This window comes from Pinus tabuliformis, chromosome 1_2 (genome assembly GCF_031772625.1).
Source record: "Pinus tabuliformis cultivar Carrire ecotype Pingquan chromosome 1_2, CPIR1, whole genome shotgun sequence".
Classification (NCBI taxonomy): Eukaryota; Viridiplantae; Streptophyta; class Pinopsida; order Pinales; family Pinaceae; genus Pinus; species Pinus tabuliformis.
The window spans coordinates 885,508,586-885,523,629 of record NC_142298.1 but is presented as its reverse complement, the minus strand read 5'-3'; the positions used below and the strand labels follow the sequence as shown (position 1 = coordinate 885,523,629).

The following is a 15,044-nucleotide window of genomic DNA, read 5'->3' as shown; positions in this document are numbered from 1 at the left end:
GTCTTCTTCCTCGACTGTGTGGAGTAGAAGCTTCTGATTGATCTAGAGAGGTAATTGGAGCTTCACCTTTGGGTTCCATAGCTAGGAACAAATGATGATGAATGACCGAAGATGTAGGATAGGATAATTCCAAAGGAACACCCAGTTGATCATACAGACTGTACGGATGTTGTGGTGATATCACAACAGGGTCAAACAAAGGATTCAGAGGATATATAACTAGTCTAGGCTGACCGTCAGTAGTCGATGAACTCTCAGGAGTCTGGATGGGATTGTTCAAAGATTCTAATCCAATATCAGTAGGTGACCTAGTATCTGAAGTAGGAGAAGGACAAGATGAAAAAGTTTGAATTCTCAAAACAATTCTGAGTTCAACACCTTGGTCCTCGAGTGACTATAGTAATTTGCGAAAAGGCTCCTTAAAGAATCTTTCGAACGGAGGAGAGGAAGAGGAACTAGGTGAACTAAATGGTTCAGCCATGATGACCTTGTCTTAGTTAATAGGAAAAGAGAGATAAATTTCAAGGCTTTAAAATGTACTTTAGGGAAAACTCACGATTTGGTCTAAAAGAGACTAAGAGGATTTTATAAAATCGTGGGCAACAATTTTTTGAGATGCATAAATAAACTAGTCATGTTTCATGTTTTAAGAGTCAAGAAAGAAGCAAAGATGACTCTATCACTTTCTATTGGAAACGAGCTCCAAATGAAAAGTGATCGAATGATCTTTTAAGTTTAATGAGTCAAAAAGATCCAAGGACTACTGTGGATGATCTAGGTATAAAGGATTATCAAGCAACCGTGAACTACAGAATACCTCCCGATGAACCAAGAAGTATGGGAAAGAAATCTCACGAATGCTATGTTTGGTGTATCACGTTTGCAAGGTGGCAGAATCTGCTTCCTATGGATAAAGGATTGCAGCCTAGAGGGGTCTCCCGTTATATACTGGATGGTACAGGGAGCACAAGTCTGTACTAGTGCTATCTAATGTCGAAGCTAACGATAACTGCTAGGTTTAAAGACGTCGGAACACATCTCTAGCCTAGACCTTCTAGATGTGATCACTAGGTTTCAAATGCGCCTTAGGTTGATTGAGTTCATTTTAAATTTTATCTTGAATTGTGTCTCAATTTTCAAGTCTTAGCAATGTGACTCGAAAAGCCCTAAATGTAGCTAAATGAGAGAAGGCCCTTTCAATTTGATGAATTGTCTATAGTGGAGAGGGTAAAAAACACAATCAAATGTAGACAACCAAGCAACCGAAAGCAAAATGATTTTTCACTACTTCACTTTGCGAGAAAATAAAGTAATGAAAAATTCATTCCAATTCCTAATTTCCTAACAAGTACACTCCAATAGTGCTTTCAAAAGTAAAGATAATTCTTTTTTCTTTTCAAATTCCAATGTAATCCTAGTCTTCAATGATGCTAACTATCATAACATATTGATGCAACAGACTAGAATTTTGTACTTTTCATGAAATCACAAAAATGAATTTCTCATAAAACACTTCAATGAGAATTTTTCACGACAATCGTTCTCAAGCAAATGAAAAACATGAAAAGAGAATCTCTTTCAAACTAATGACACAATGAATTTACCAGAAAAAACACAAGCAATGTGTTATATGTTGAAAAGGAGACGTTTAGACAAGAAAATGAAACTTCTCAAACGTGTGTAATGGAAATCAAAGCCATAGAAGGACTACAAATGAAATGCAAGGAGTAAATCCACCAACAACTTGACTCACTGAGTTCACAATCAGCTGAATGGATGACAACCTGGACACCCTAGGGCCAAAAACCATCCAATAACCCAAGAAATCAAGAGAAAAGATGGAAAATAAACAAGAAAATAACCAAATTAAAAGCAGCTTTGCAGTCAGGTAGAAGACTTTTTAAGAATATTACAAGGTAGAAATCAAGAGAGCAAGTCACACTAGCCAAGATCTAGGGTGAATCGTAATCTTCACTTATAGGCATCAACGCAACCCCCTAACTGAAAACAAGTGCCAGAAGGGAGTAAGCACGACTCTTTCTAAGCATATCACACCGATCGGCTTGACTGTCATCACAATAAGCCCATTGAATGACGATGCAAAGAAAAAATAAAAAATTTCAAAAGTTGAGACTAGACTTGTTATTGTGAATTTCAAACATAGAGTAGTAAGCAAAGGAAAGTAGACATAACTAAAGGGAAATGACAAAACTAGAAAGATTCACCCAAAACCATGAAATTCCAAGCAAACAAACAGAAGGATGGGTTCCCTAGTGGAGTTTCCAATTTGTGGTGAAATAAAATTATAAGTGCACACAAAAACAATTCCTCTAGCCCGATAGTAGGTCTAGCCACTAAAAAGACATTCTATGGAATATTTGCTTAGGTTAGGACAAATTAATAGTGCCTACCTCTTAGTACGCTTATATCGTTTGCTGATGACCTTGCTTGCTTGCTCCAACTATCTCATGTTTCCTTCTTTGAACACCTGAAACAAGTAAAAAATAACGAACAACAACCGTGATAATAGACAAATTGTAATTCAACCTACTTAACAAGTCAATCAACATTAAGCCATAAACATGTGAGATGACACATTATGTAGGAAATCAATCGATAGTTGCATATATATTAAATCAAGAAGAGATTACGACCCTTGTCTTGACATTGTCGTTCCCCTCTAACAAATCCAGGTTCCCACACACTTCCGTTAAAATTCTATGATGGCCTCAACAATGATAGTTTTAAGGATCTTCCCTTTAGTCTTCACACTAAACCAAATTCACACTTCTCCCTCGCACACAACTAGAGAGCTACAACTATGAATAACTTTCTAATTACTCCAAACTTAATGAGCACTAGCACACCAACATTAACCCTAGCTTGTGCTTGGGAGAAAGGGAGGTTTATATGTCATGAATGGATGGGAGATGGTTCCTCTTCTAATGGGAGAAGGTCTTATCTCTTGAGGTAGTTCCATCCTAATAGGGGGAAAGAGCTCAAACTCATATCCTCAACTCAATACGGCCCAAACATTTACTAGACTTCCGTTACGAAGCTTCTAGAGCTAGAAGCTTCGACTCCTTATTTAAAAACTTTTCCAAAGAGGATCGAAAAATTTGGAACAAGGCTCAGTTGCTCTGGTTAGTGGTAGGGACATTTATAATCCCCGCATATTGGTGCGAGGAGAACAATGGTCATTGCCATCGGTCTTGTAAACTGGGAAAAACACAAGATTTATGGGAAATGATGCAAAAGGGAATTGTTCTTCTCATGAAGAGGGACACAGTGGGAGTTTCTTCATGAAGGGGAAGCATGTAGGGTTGATTATAGAGGTCCTCCACGATCATGGAATGGGGAGTATAGGGACAGTGACAAAATATAGTGTAACAGAGCCTAAGAGGAGTAAATGAATTAATTGTTGAGAAACTCAAAGAAGAAACAATCAGCAGTGATCAAGGAAATGATCATCAAGATTAGAAGCTAAAGAATATGACAAAGAAAAGCATGAGAAATGTAAGGTGTTATAGTTTTCAGAAATTTGGGCACACTGCAACGAATTGCAGAAGAAAGAAGAAAAATCATTTTAAAAAAAACCAACAATTGAACAAGGAGAATTCACAAGTAGCCCCATCATTCTCAAGCTACAAAAACATTTGCCATGGGTATTGTTATTTGTGTAATTAGTTCAGCCATAAAGGTATTCACTATAAAAGGAGGTCATTTTCACTATTTATTGGGATCATTAGATGTTATATTTGTTATAACTTAGGCCAAAGAGCCAAAGATTGCTCACCACCTATAGATCTTAAGGAATCTAGTCATCAAAGAAGGATTTTGAGGAGGAAAAATAAACCATAAGAAGATTTGATAGGGAAGTGGTACATCAGAATTCAGAAAAACAAAGTGAAAAAAGGAAATTGAGGCTAGCTTGGGCTCAAGGGGAGCTTGAAGCATAAATTACAGAAATTCAAGGTAAGCTCCTAAAATAAAATAAGGTTCATTTGCTACTGAAAACAATGTAAAATATTTGTCTTGGTTGTATTGAGTTGTAGTATGTTTGAATGTCATAGTTTGTAGCACAATGCTTTGATATATATCTTCAAAGTTGGTTTTAATAACCTTGTTGTTGATGCAATCTAGAGCAGTGACAAACTAGAGCAAAATTATGTTTAAAACTACTAGAATTGGAGGATGATTACAAATAACAATCTATTATCATTGATGTAATTGGGTACCTACACAAGGATATCTATGCTTAGAACTATGATATAAAAAATATTTAAGAAAAAAAGGGGGCGAAATGTGCATATGACCAAAGTGTTGGAATGAAAAGTGGAATTAAGAGTGTGATTTAAATGAGTCACAATGAGTGACTTTATTATAGTAGAATATTTTTTTCAAAAGAAGGATTGGAGTATATCTACACATAATCAATAATACTCTATTGCCTTTCAGTTGAGGGGTTGTCATGCATACTATTTGAATTCAAGGCCTATGATATAAATATGGTAGAGCAAATATTTGGACCTAAACTAGAGAAATTCCTATTGTTAATGAATGGAATTAGGATGTTTTCAATACTATTTGATCCTTAAAATGGGTGTGAATGCAATAAGTTTGTAATGACTCATTTTCTTTTAATTTGTTCTTCCCTGGTGCTCTAGATAGAGGAGGTTGCATTTTTTTCTCAAAAACAGTTATAGAAATTAATTATAATTGGTGCATGTATTTGGTAGTTGGTTGTTACTCCAAGAAGGTCTTCATGTGTGGTCAATTAGATATGTTGACAACATGTGGATAGTGGTATGAAAATGATTGAGGCCAGTGCAGGTAGCAACTTTTATTCGATCATCCATGAGTATGAATGAATTTTAGTTGTGGAATAATGGTTATTCATTAATAAATCAAGTTATTGCTCTAATGGTTCATTTGGTCTTTAAAAAGGAACCTACACATTTTACTTGGGAACCAAATAATGAATTAAATTATTACATCATTTGTTGTAGCATTGAGTCTCTTGGTCTATGGAGGAAGATTATTCTTAATGATCAGATGGTTTCCACTTGATGAGAGAAGACATAGGGATAAGTTTTCATTTGAAGTCTCTTGGAAGAATAATTATAATTTTCTTGTGAGTAGTAAGATAATAATTATTATCATCTTTAACAATAATGTGTATTTCAAGACTCCACGAAGTGGAAGTTGAAATGGACTCAACATTACATGATAACACAAGAGTTGTTTGAGCTAGCATTTTTTTGGCCTCCACTATCTTCTACAACACCCATGTTACTCTTGATAAAACAAGAATATTGATAGCATAAGGAATTTCTTTCGGGCCACACTTTCTTGTGTTTCTCGAATCTTTTTTTGATGATTATCCTTGAGGTTCTAGTTTTGATGTTGTAATGGATATTATTTGTTTGAAGGGTTGGGAGGATTTTCTTAAACACAATGCTTTTGTTATTGTTGTGCCAGGTCCAAAAGAGAGGATAGCAGCTACAACTACAAAATATAAAGTGCATGTAGTAATGGAAGTGATATAATGAGTAGGTTTCACATTGTATTGCAAGGTTCTTTTCTTTGATCCTCAAGGAAGATTCATAGGGAAGCACTGTAAACTGATGCCAACATATTTGGAGCATCTGATTTGGGGTTTTAGTGATGGATTCACTTTACCTATGTATGACAGAACAATTGTGTGTATGGGCGAAGTCTTATGCTGGGAAAATTGAATGTCACCTTTGAGAACAATAATGTATGCCAAAGGTGTGGAAATTTATTGTGCACCAAGTGTTGATATAAGAGATTCATCGAAAAATCAATGTGTCATATATATATTTGGAGTGTTGAAATTTTATGCTATTTTCTAATCAGTTCTGCAAAAGAAAACACTTTCCTTCTCCACTGGACTATGTCTTTGGAGGTTTATAGGATAATATGTCTTCAAAGAGTGTTATATGTGCAGGTGGTAGGAGGACGATATCTTGTGTGGAGTTTCTTGTTAAAAAAATCTGATAGTGTATTGTTCATTACATGTGAAGTTGATCCAAGGAAGGGGTATTGTTGTTTTCGAAGATTAACAATGGATTTATCATTATCTTTCATTCACTCACTTTAGTAAGTATATGATGCTATTTTTGTATGGTCGTAGGCTAATAGCTTGTTGTCATGTTGAAATTTTTATGGATCGAGACATGAATTATATCTCTTTAGTAATTGTGTCTTTTAATTAAGATAGGGGTGCATGGATCAAATATCAAGGTTGCTAATATATGTATCGTCCTATAACATCTATTGTCTGCTACGATAAGAATGACAGTGTGAAGTTGGGTAGATTATTACTCATTATTACATCATTTTATTAAGTTGTATCCTTATTTAAAGAGAGAAAGCATTACAGAATTCCTCCAAGGGCATATGTATACTTGGACACTAGAGGCTCTTCATAACGCAAGCTCTTCCTTGCTTGAGGTTTATTATGATATACTTTATGAACTCTTAGAAGAGCAATATTTGTTAAAGTCAAGTTTGTTGTGAACAAGTTTTTAAACTATGGACACATTTGAGGTATCACTTGGAAAGTAATATGTGTTGAATTGGATTTTGTAGCATTAGAGGGTGCCAAACTATTTCTTCTCGTTTAAAATTATAAATAAAGACCATTACATAAAAAAAAAATAGCATGTCATCCTTAGGTTTTGAACTGTGATCGAACTTGTGAATTGTGTACTGTAATGAAGCAAGGTTATATCAAGTGCATAAGGAGAAGTAAAAATGAGAAGCTACGGTAGAAGAGAAAATTGAAGGGGAAATAAATAAAATATTCTTAAATTTTTGGTCTCTCTTTCATTGGAATTTATGATATCTAGGCTAGAGAGAATAAGGAGGAGCTCATTGTCGTGGTTGTTGTAAGTAGTTCAGCACATGGAAGAACACATGGAGCGAATGCTAGTTTGAGCATAGAATTACAGAACCTTTCTTGTTGAGTAAATGACAAATTATTACACAAATATTGTTTGAAGTGTCGACTTTTGGGGGTCTAATCATCTGAAGAGATTGATCTAATTCATGACACATATGTACTGAATACTTAACTGAACGATTACAAAAAAAAGTAGCATTTTTTCCTCTTTGAGAATATCATCTTACTAGAATTTCATATATCGATTAATTGAAGCAGTTCCACATTGTAACAAATAATTTATTATGGACCTAATAATCCTTACTTTGCAAGATGAAACCATAGAAATAATGCTCTCATTTATTCATTCTAACAAAGGCCTATGAAAATAATATATCGATTTTACATCAATTGTTATGACACATAAATAATATTGTTATTAATGTATGCAGGGACAAAGGACTTTTGAAAAGGGACAATGTTTTGAATTTATTGAGCATTATGGTATTGATTTTATTCATCCCATCCATGCATCATTCATGAATTTGAAATGTATGTCGTTGATTGACATGATGAACTTGCTTCCTGGTATACTCATATTTGTCTTGCTATTATATACCTGATAGTTTGTGAATGGAATTGGCTTGAGTTGATACTGGCCTCACCTATGTTGTGTTACTAGTGTAATTTGGTAAATAACATGTAGATATCATTGATAGAATACCACTGCATATGGAACATTTATCTACTGTTGAAGGTTGTAAATGTGTTGACATATTTGTATTTCAACATCGATGTCGCAAAGTATGATTGATCCTTACATAACTTTATACCTGTGTTTTACGTTAGATCAAAATATTGTTGATTTGTAAATGACTGATATTGATTTTTCTGGAGAGAGGTGTATTTCTTAGTAAATCGTCACATTGTTGAGTTTATTTCTTATTGTTAGAGGCCAAGTCTGTCAAGAAATGTGTTATGTTTGGTCTAGTGTATTGTTGATAGAGAGTCTGTTGGTGAGGGGCTCATATATCATTTTAACAAGTATGAATTTTAATATATTTCAGCTATGAATCCATGTAATATTATGTTAGTGATGGTCATGGAGAGCGTTATTCAACCATAAATGAGATGTTTTCCTTTGGACCATGAGATGTAGCCTTCAAAAAGAAGGATGTTGATTATATATTGATGATGATGACTTCATTCTGAGTATATTCTCAAGGGGAGCATGCTTTTTATGTGGTTGTTGACAAACTGTAGTTGATATGTTGTTTCTTGAGGAAGTATGGATGGTAGCTATGTTGATTGTTTTCCATTATCTTTATGTATGTGATACCAATATGCTTCTGGTGAGGTTAGTTTGAATTAGTCATAGTATTTTGTTGCTACTTAGGTATTGTTGTTTCTAATGGTCACATGTATGCTTATGTTGTTGTTTTTGCTAGTGAGTTTAGTGATGTTTCCATTTTTAGTGTTGATCATGTTGTTGTTTCTCATTCAATTTGTAGTGAGAGTGCTACTACCCACATTACATTACTAATGATCGTTATGTTATGTTGTTGGTGATGTTGATAGAGAGAGTGATGCTCATGTTCTATTGTGGTTGATGGTCATGTTGTTACCTTGGTTGAGAGGGTGGTTGGAGTTGTTGATTGAGCTTGTTACTACTTGGATACATCCATTTGTTATTGTTGAGTTGAGTGTGTTTTTTTGCTTCTTCTCATGCTTGTAGATGACATCTAGCTAGTGTTAAGGGTAATTTATTATGTTTGCAGTAGAGTCCTTGATGAGCTCATCCCTTTTCCAATGATGTCAAAGGGGCTGTGGGTGAGAATATTTCTAGATCTTAGTTGGATGGCTCAACCACGATTTCCATCAATTCCAAAGGGGGATATTGTTAGCATTGATGATGTAGTTGGATTGTTGGTTGGCATTGATATTAACCTAGTTGCAGGACGATAACATGAGATGCAGTTGATTGCATATGTGTATGTTCCAATGGTTGCAAATTTTTTGTATTGCAGGTGGTTTGGTTTGGCTTTGTCATATGGGTGAAAGCATGTTAATGTGTCTCATTATATGGCAAAAGCAAAAAAGCACTCAAATGAAAAAAGATTAAAAAAAATAATATAAAAATATCAATTAAATGAGTTGAGTTTCATACTTGTTAATTATAAAAAATAAATGCTAAATTTGTAACAAAGCTAACTTACAATAAATTTTGGTAAAAGCTATAGTGAACCTATTTAATGGGTTTAGAAAATATAAATAATTTTATAAAAAGTAAATACTAAATTTGCAAATAAGTCAACTAATAGTAAATATTGGTAAAAACTATGGTTAATCACTCACAAAATATAAATAGCTTTATGTAAGGTTAAATGAAATGCTGAAACTCTTTAAAAATATATATAAAAATAGAAGTAGAATTTCTAAACAAATAATTTTCTATATTATATTTTGGATAATATAAAATACATTATTATAATCATAATTAAAAATTTTATTATAAAAAATATAAAATATATTTTAAAATTTTTCAAAAAATAATTTTAACATTTTGTTATATGTTATTTTCCAATTTCTATTAAAAAAAATTGATTTTATAAACTTGAAAGGGTAGTTCTTGGGTCGCGGTTTTATATGTACGAAAATATGATCATTTTTACTAGTATTTTAATAATAATTAAAAAATATGCTTATTTTTTATTTTTAAATTTGTTTAGCAATCTTTAGAATGTTTAGAACACATCTCTTAAAGAAATTGGAATTAAAAAACATAAATCAATAGAGAAATGGGGGGTCGCGGTTTTGTCACTACTTAAAAATTTATGTAAAATATTAATGATACCTTTTAAAGAAAATGAATAAATTAGATAAAAATTATATATTAAATTTTAGAAAAAATATGACATGAAACTGAATTTAAATTGACATGTTTTGTCTTCTTTTACCACCATCTAGTTTTTGATGATTTTGTAATTTTAAGAGTAAACATTCCAACTCCATTTATTTTTATAAAACTTCTTTGCCACAAAAAGGGAAAAAGTGATACACATTAACATGCTTTTACCTATATATTATGGTATATTTTATGTTATGGGGGTTGATGTTTGGTTCCTAGTAGAGTATTACCATGGTGCAAGTGTCCTTGGTATTGGAATTACCATGGTATTGCTATATGTAAGGAGCAAGTTGAAACGTGATGTGTGTGGACAAGGTTAGCAAGTGATATTGGTATTACCATGTTACATGTGTCCTTGGTATTGACATAACCATGGTATTTTCCTGTGGAATTAGTTTGGAGATTACCATGGTACAAGTGTCCTTGATATCAAAATAACCATGTCTTTTTCCCCTGATATTGGTTTGTAGATTATTGAGGATATTTTGGCATATACTTGTGTGTGTATTTTTGTCTTGATTATTGGTGCGAGAGTGAAAGTGTGCTAGGGTGTTTTTTCTAGAATATTTCATATTTGTTGTTGTGTTTAGTAGAGTGGGTATATCAACCTATCATTTTCATATTCAGATCAATGAGGTTGTTGGGTTTCTCATGTTGAGTAGGTTCGAGAGCCAATTTTGAAAATGCATGAAACAAAATTTGCATGGAGGAGTTGGAAGTGAAAGAACTTCATGCTTACAAAGACTAGAAGATAGTGATTAAAGGAGGAGAATCCCAATTTAATGGTAGCTGGATAATCCAATGGATGTTGGTGTTGGAAACCTTTGAGCACTATTGGTATGTGCGAGGGGGGTGAAACAATAGTGTTACTTATTTAACAATTTTACTTTTTATTTACTTCTATACAAAAACACATTAGATTATATCATAAACATAAACCATGTATGCATATAAAACAAAATAATCATATGAGAAACAATAATCAAAAAATAAAAAATATCCACAAAATCCATCATACAAGGGACATGAGATATCTACTGGAAAACCCTTCACTAAGAAAAAACCACCCTTATTGTTGTTTCACTCCTCTGAGTATTCTATTAAGAAAAATATATCTTTTACATATATTTCTTGAATTCCATTAACATGGAGACTCGACCTTACATACAATTAGTTTACTTTGATCAACCTAGAGAATAGATTCTACTAATCATCTTGGAAGACTATGTTCACCACAAATCTACATACAACCATCCGTTGAAAGCCACCATGATTGGTCGATCCTCACCTAACTACCATTAGATTGAGAAATTTTTCCTTTAATTGGAACTTCACAATCACTTCTGCACATCCATGAACGCATTGCCCCTCTACTCTATGTGGATCTTCTTTCATCTAGTTTCAAAATTGATCCAAAGACTTGCCACTCAAATCGGTTCAGCTCTAAAATACAACCTTTGGTACCAAGATATCATCATCATATCAAATATAAACACCACAAAGATATATGCTCTCCAAACTAGAAAAATATTAGCCACATCGAATTTGAATACTATAAAACCCTCACATCAATATAATGTTGCATAATACAATTAACATTATAAGAAACTATGGCTATTTGCCAAATGCATCAATAGCTCCTGAAAAAACGAATGTGAGATTCACCAACCAAAGACACTATCCAACAACATATAAAGGTTTTCCAGACAATCTCTACTATGGGAACATCAAATCTGATATATTCTGCAGCATGCTTCAGATCTACTCATTATGCAACAATTAACACTCATAAACTGAAGCATCTACAAGCTCCAATAGTTATATAATATAATCACTCTTTGCAACCTTCTCCTACACACATACACATTCCTTCTACTCTTAATCAACAACCAGTAAGCTCCACAGACAAAAATAAAAAACATGCAGGGAAAAATTGAGGTTGGGGCTAGGATCAAAGGTGCAAAATTTGGACCAAATCAATCCAATAACACCAAAACGTGTGCACTAAATTCATTCACATTGTTAGAGGACCATTTTAAACCATTTCTTACTTTTTCAACTAATTTTAGAAGCCACTAGGAATTTCCAAGCTAATTTTCGTCCAAACAGTGCAAGGGATGTGAAGAAGATCTCAGGAAATGCCTCAATTGCATGCATGACACTGTATAAAATTGATTAGAAGCTGCAATCACTCTCACAGGCCTATCTCCATGTGACTAGGACTTTTCAGTCACTCTCATGGGCCTGTAAGTGAGAGACTGAGGAAAAGCATAGGGAAAAACCATAAAATCTCCGCTCCGAACCTTTCCCACAGTTTGGATGATCTTCTCCATCTCTTATAAAAGGCTCCAAACCTCTAACATAGCCTTTGACACATATACATGTGGATCAATTATGTCTCTCAAGTGTCACTACTAGTTTGACCTAGAAGGCCAACAAATAAGGTTGGAAAGAGTGCTAACAAGTCCTCCACTCTCCATCAATTATCTCCATAGTTGCAACATAAACGAATAGGCCTACAATACTATGTAGCATGATCATCAAGCCATCACATCGTTACAACAGGCCATGCTCATAAACATAGACATGAAGAACTAATGAATACCTAGTTGAAAACTCAATTAGTGTGACATTAACCATTGCCACCACATGTAGATTTCCATGAAAACCTATATTAACATTATCAACCAAACCAATGCATTCATATGACCATCATGAGTGTGCCATCAAGTGTTCCACCATCATAGGATTAATCATAAATCCAACACATATCGACACACACGAATTTCATGACCTCATAAGGTTGACAAGAACACCAACACAATCATCCCAATGCCGACACAACTAGGTGCAATCATTCTACAATGAATGGAATCTACACATAAGCTAGGCTACAAGTGGTTGACATCAATGTCAACATGAGGTGTCTTCCATCATGAACTCATGCCAACATTAGCTAGCTAGATCCATGGATACCGTGATTCCAACAATCACCCCCTTTAACATTGAACATAAACCATACACAAACTCCAGACCATCATCCTCTATCTCTCCACCTTTGACATCAATGGAAAAGGGCCAAACCCATATGAATAGGAAGAAAGAAATGAAGCATAAACACTAAAGTAATACATCTATACCTGTCTAAAAAATAATGCATATCAAAGATCATCCATGCCTCCATAAAAATAACAAGCTGCATATATAAGCAATCATCATCCTCTATCTCTCCACATATGAGAAGAAACAAGCAAAATATATAGTAATCATCATTCAGATCAACATACTAACCAACAACTTCTAATAGTGGGAAGTAATGTTCCAACATAAGAAAACCATAGTCATCATATGCAACATTATCATAATATACAGTAACATCCATATGTGGCAATCACACGCAATCTCCCACATAACTAAATAGCGACAACTATCAAATATGTCATCACATGAGGCCAAAAACCCCAACATTTATAACATAGAATGAGGCATATTATGACACCTCCATGTGGATCATAATACAAGAAATGTATGTATGAAGAAAATAGGAACAAATAATTCTTCTCCTGAACACATGGTGTCACCAGATTTAGCTCCAACCTGCAATGAACCTCTCTCATCACAAACATTGCTTCCTTTCCAAGAGGGAAGCACCTTATGGACCAATACTCCACATTACCATGACTCATATGAAATATACATTGATAAATACATGGTTGGAGCAATGATAAAATACCAAATAACTTATGACTATATGACTAAAAATATAGTACAGTACAAGTCCATGGATTCATGAGCATTTTACATGAATATGTTAATAAATACAAATTTTCTATGATCATCTTGCTATCGAGAAATCTAGTGTCCACTCGGAGCTGCTAGTCCCACTAAGACTGGTAGCTATCTTAGAAACAAACAAACTAAAACTACTTTCGTTTTCCTTTATGAAAAGTAGATAAGAGTGGAATGAAGGACACCAACCTCAGTCTTGCACTTGGTTCCTTGTTCGGTTCCTCTCCCTTCTGGCAGATCCTTGCCGCTTCTCCTTCATCTACCCAGCTTCAAAGAGCACCTGTGGAATCAAAGCAACATAATAGTATCGAAGAACAGAGATCTACAATTATAAACAATATAGGACCAGATATATATTGACCACACAAATGCATATATCATCAAACATACAAGAATGTAGAGGAAAACTTGAATAGCTTTATTAATATCAAGAATAGCAAAGAGGATTACAACCAATTGTTCTAACCCAACGTCATCATCCAGCATGAAAGCCCTTCTTTCACCTCATGATAAGCTTAGATCACCCAACACTATGATATTCCAACAAGAAACCAATAAGACTTCCTTACAAGATACAAAATTCCAACCTCTAGATCTCTGGGATGAGGGATCCATATATAGATGATTGCAAGGGGGTGAGTCAACTTCTAGGATTTTGATTAGTTTCCTCTCTCTGGTAGTTATTTATTCCACTTGGAGATTGATGATCTCTTACTCATCCCTGGGTGAATTCAGAGAGGCAAGTGTCATAGGAGAAGTTTCTGGAAGATTCCATGATCATCCACCTCGCAAACTGTCTCTGCCATTTGTCCACTCTCGCCCATTGCACCCCATAGAAGGGATTTTTAGTATGCATCGCACCTCCCGTGTACATTAGGTGGGATGCATCGCACTTTTACCATGGAGCAGGTGAGATGGTTCAGTTTTGACCAGTTTTGAGCAGTTTCCTGTGGAGAACTTATGGGAGATAATGTAATCAGCAGACCTTGTTCCTTTAGGGTATGAAACAACACTTTTAGGGACTTAGGAGCCCTTGGTTTATGGACATGTTTGATTGGGGTTGCAGTGCCCAAAAATTTCTATAACACATCTCCTATGGACCAATGACTGAAAAACATAATACATCATTACTCTTATGATACATGTGGCTGCAAAACAGACTCATAAAACTCCTCCAAAACAATCCTATCACCATGATTACTCAACAACTATTGACTTGACTCTAGACCAACACATAATGATTAGAGAATAGGACATACATGGTTGTAATAGTCATCGTACAACAACTCATATATGGTTGGTCCATGTCGCAAGTCATCTCAATACATCCTGAAAAGATGATCACAATTTATGCATGGTTGCACATATTTTCAACCAGTTGTTAGTCGAAACCAAAATCATATACATGGATGAAAAATATCCTCTTTTTCACTCATGAAA

The 15,044-nt window shown here is 34.3% G+C and overlaps 1 pseudogene; it reads left to right on the top strand.

Moving 5' to 3' along the window:
* LOC149208789 (bifunctional nitrilase/nitrile hydratase NIT4A pseudogene) overlaps positions 1 to 15,044 on the top strand; it is a 150,743-nt pseudogene that overhangs the window by 5,279 nt on the left and 130,420 nt on the right.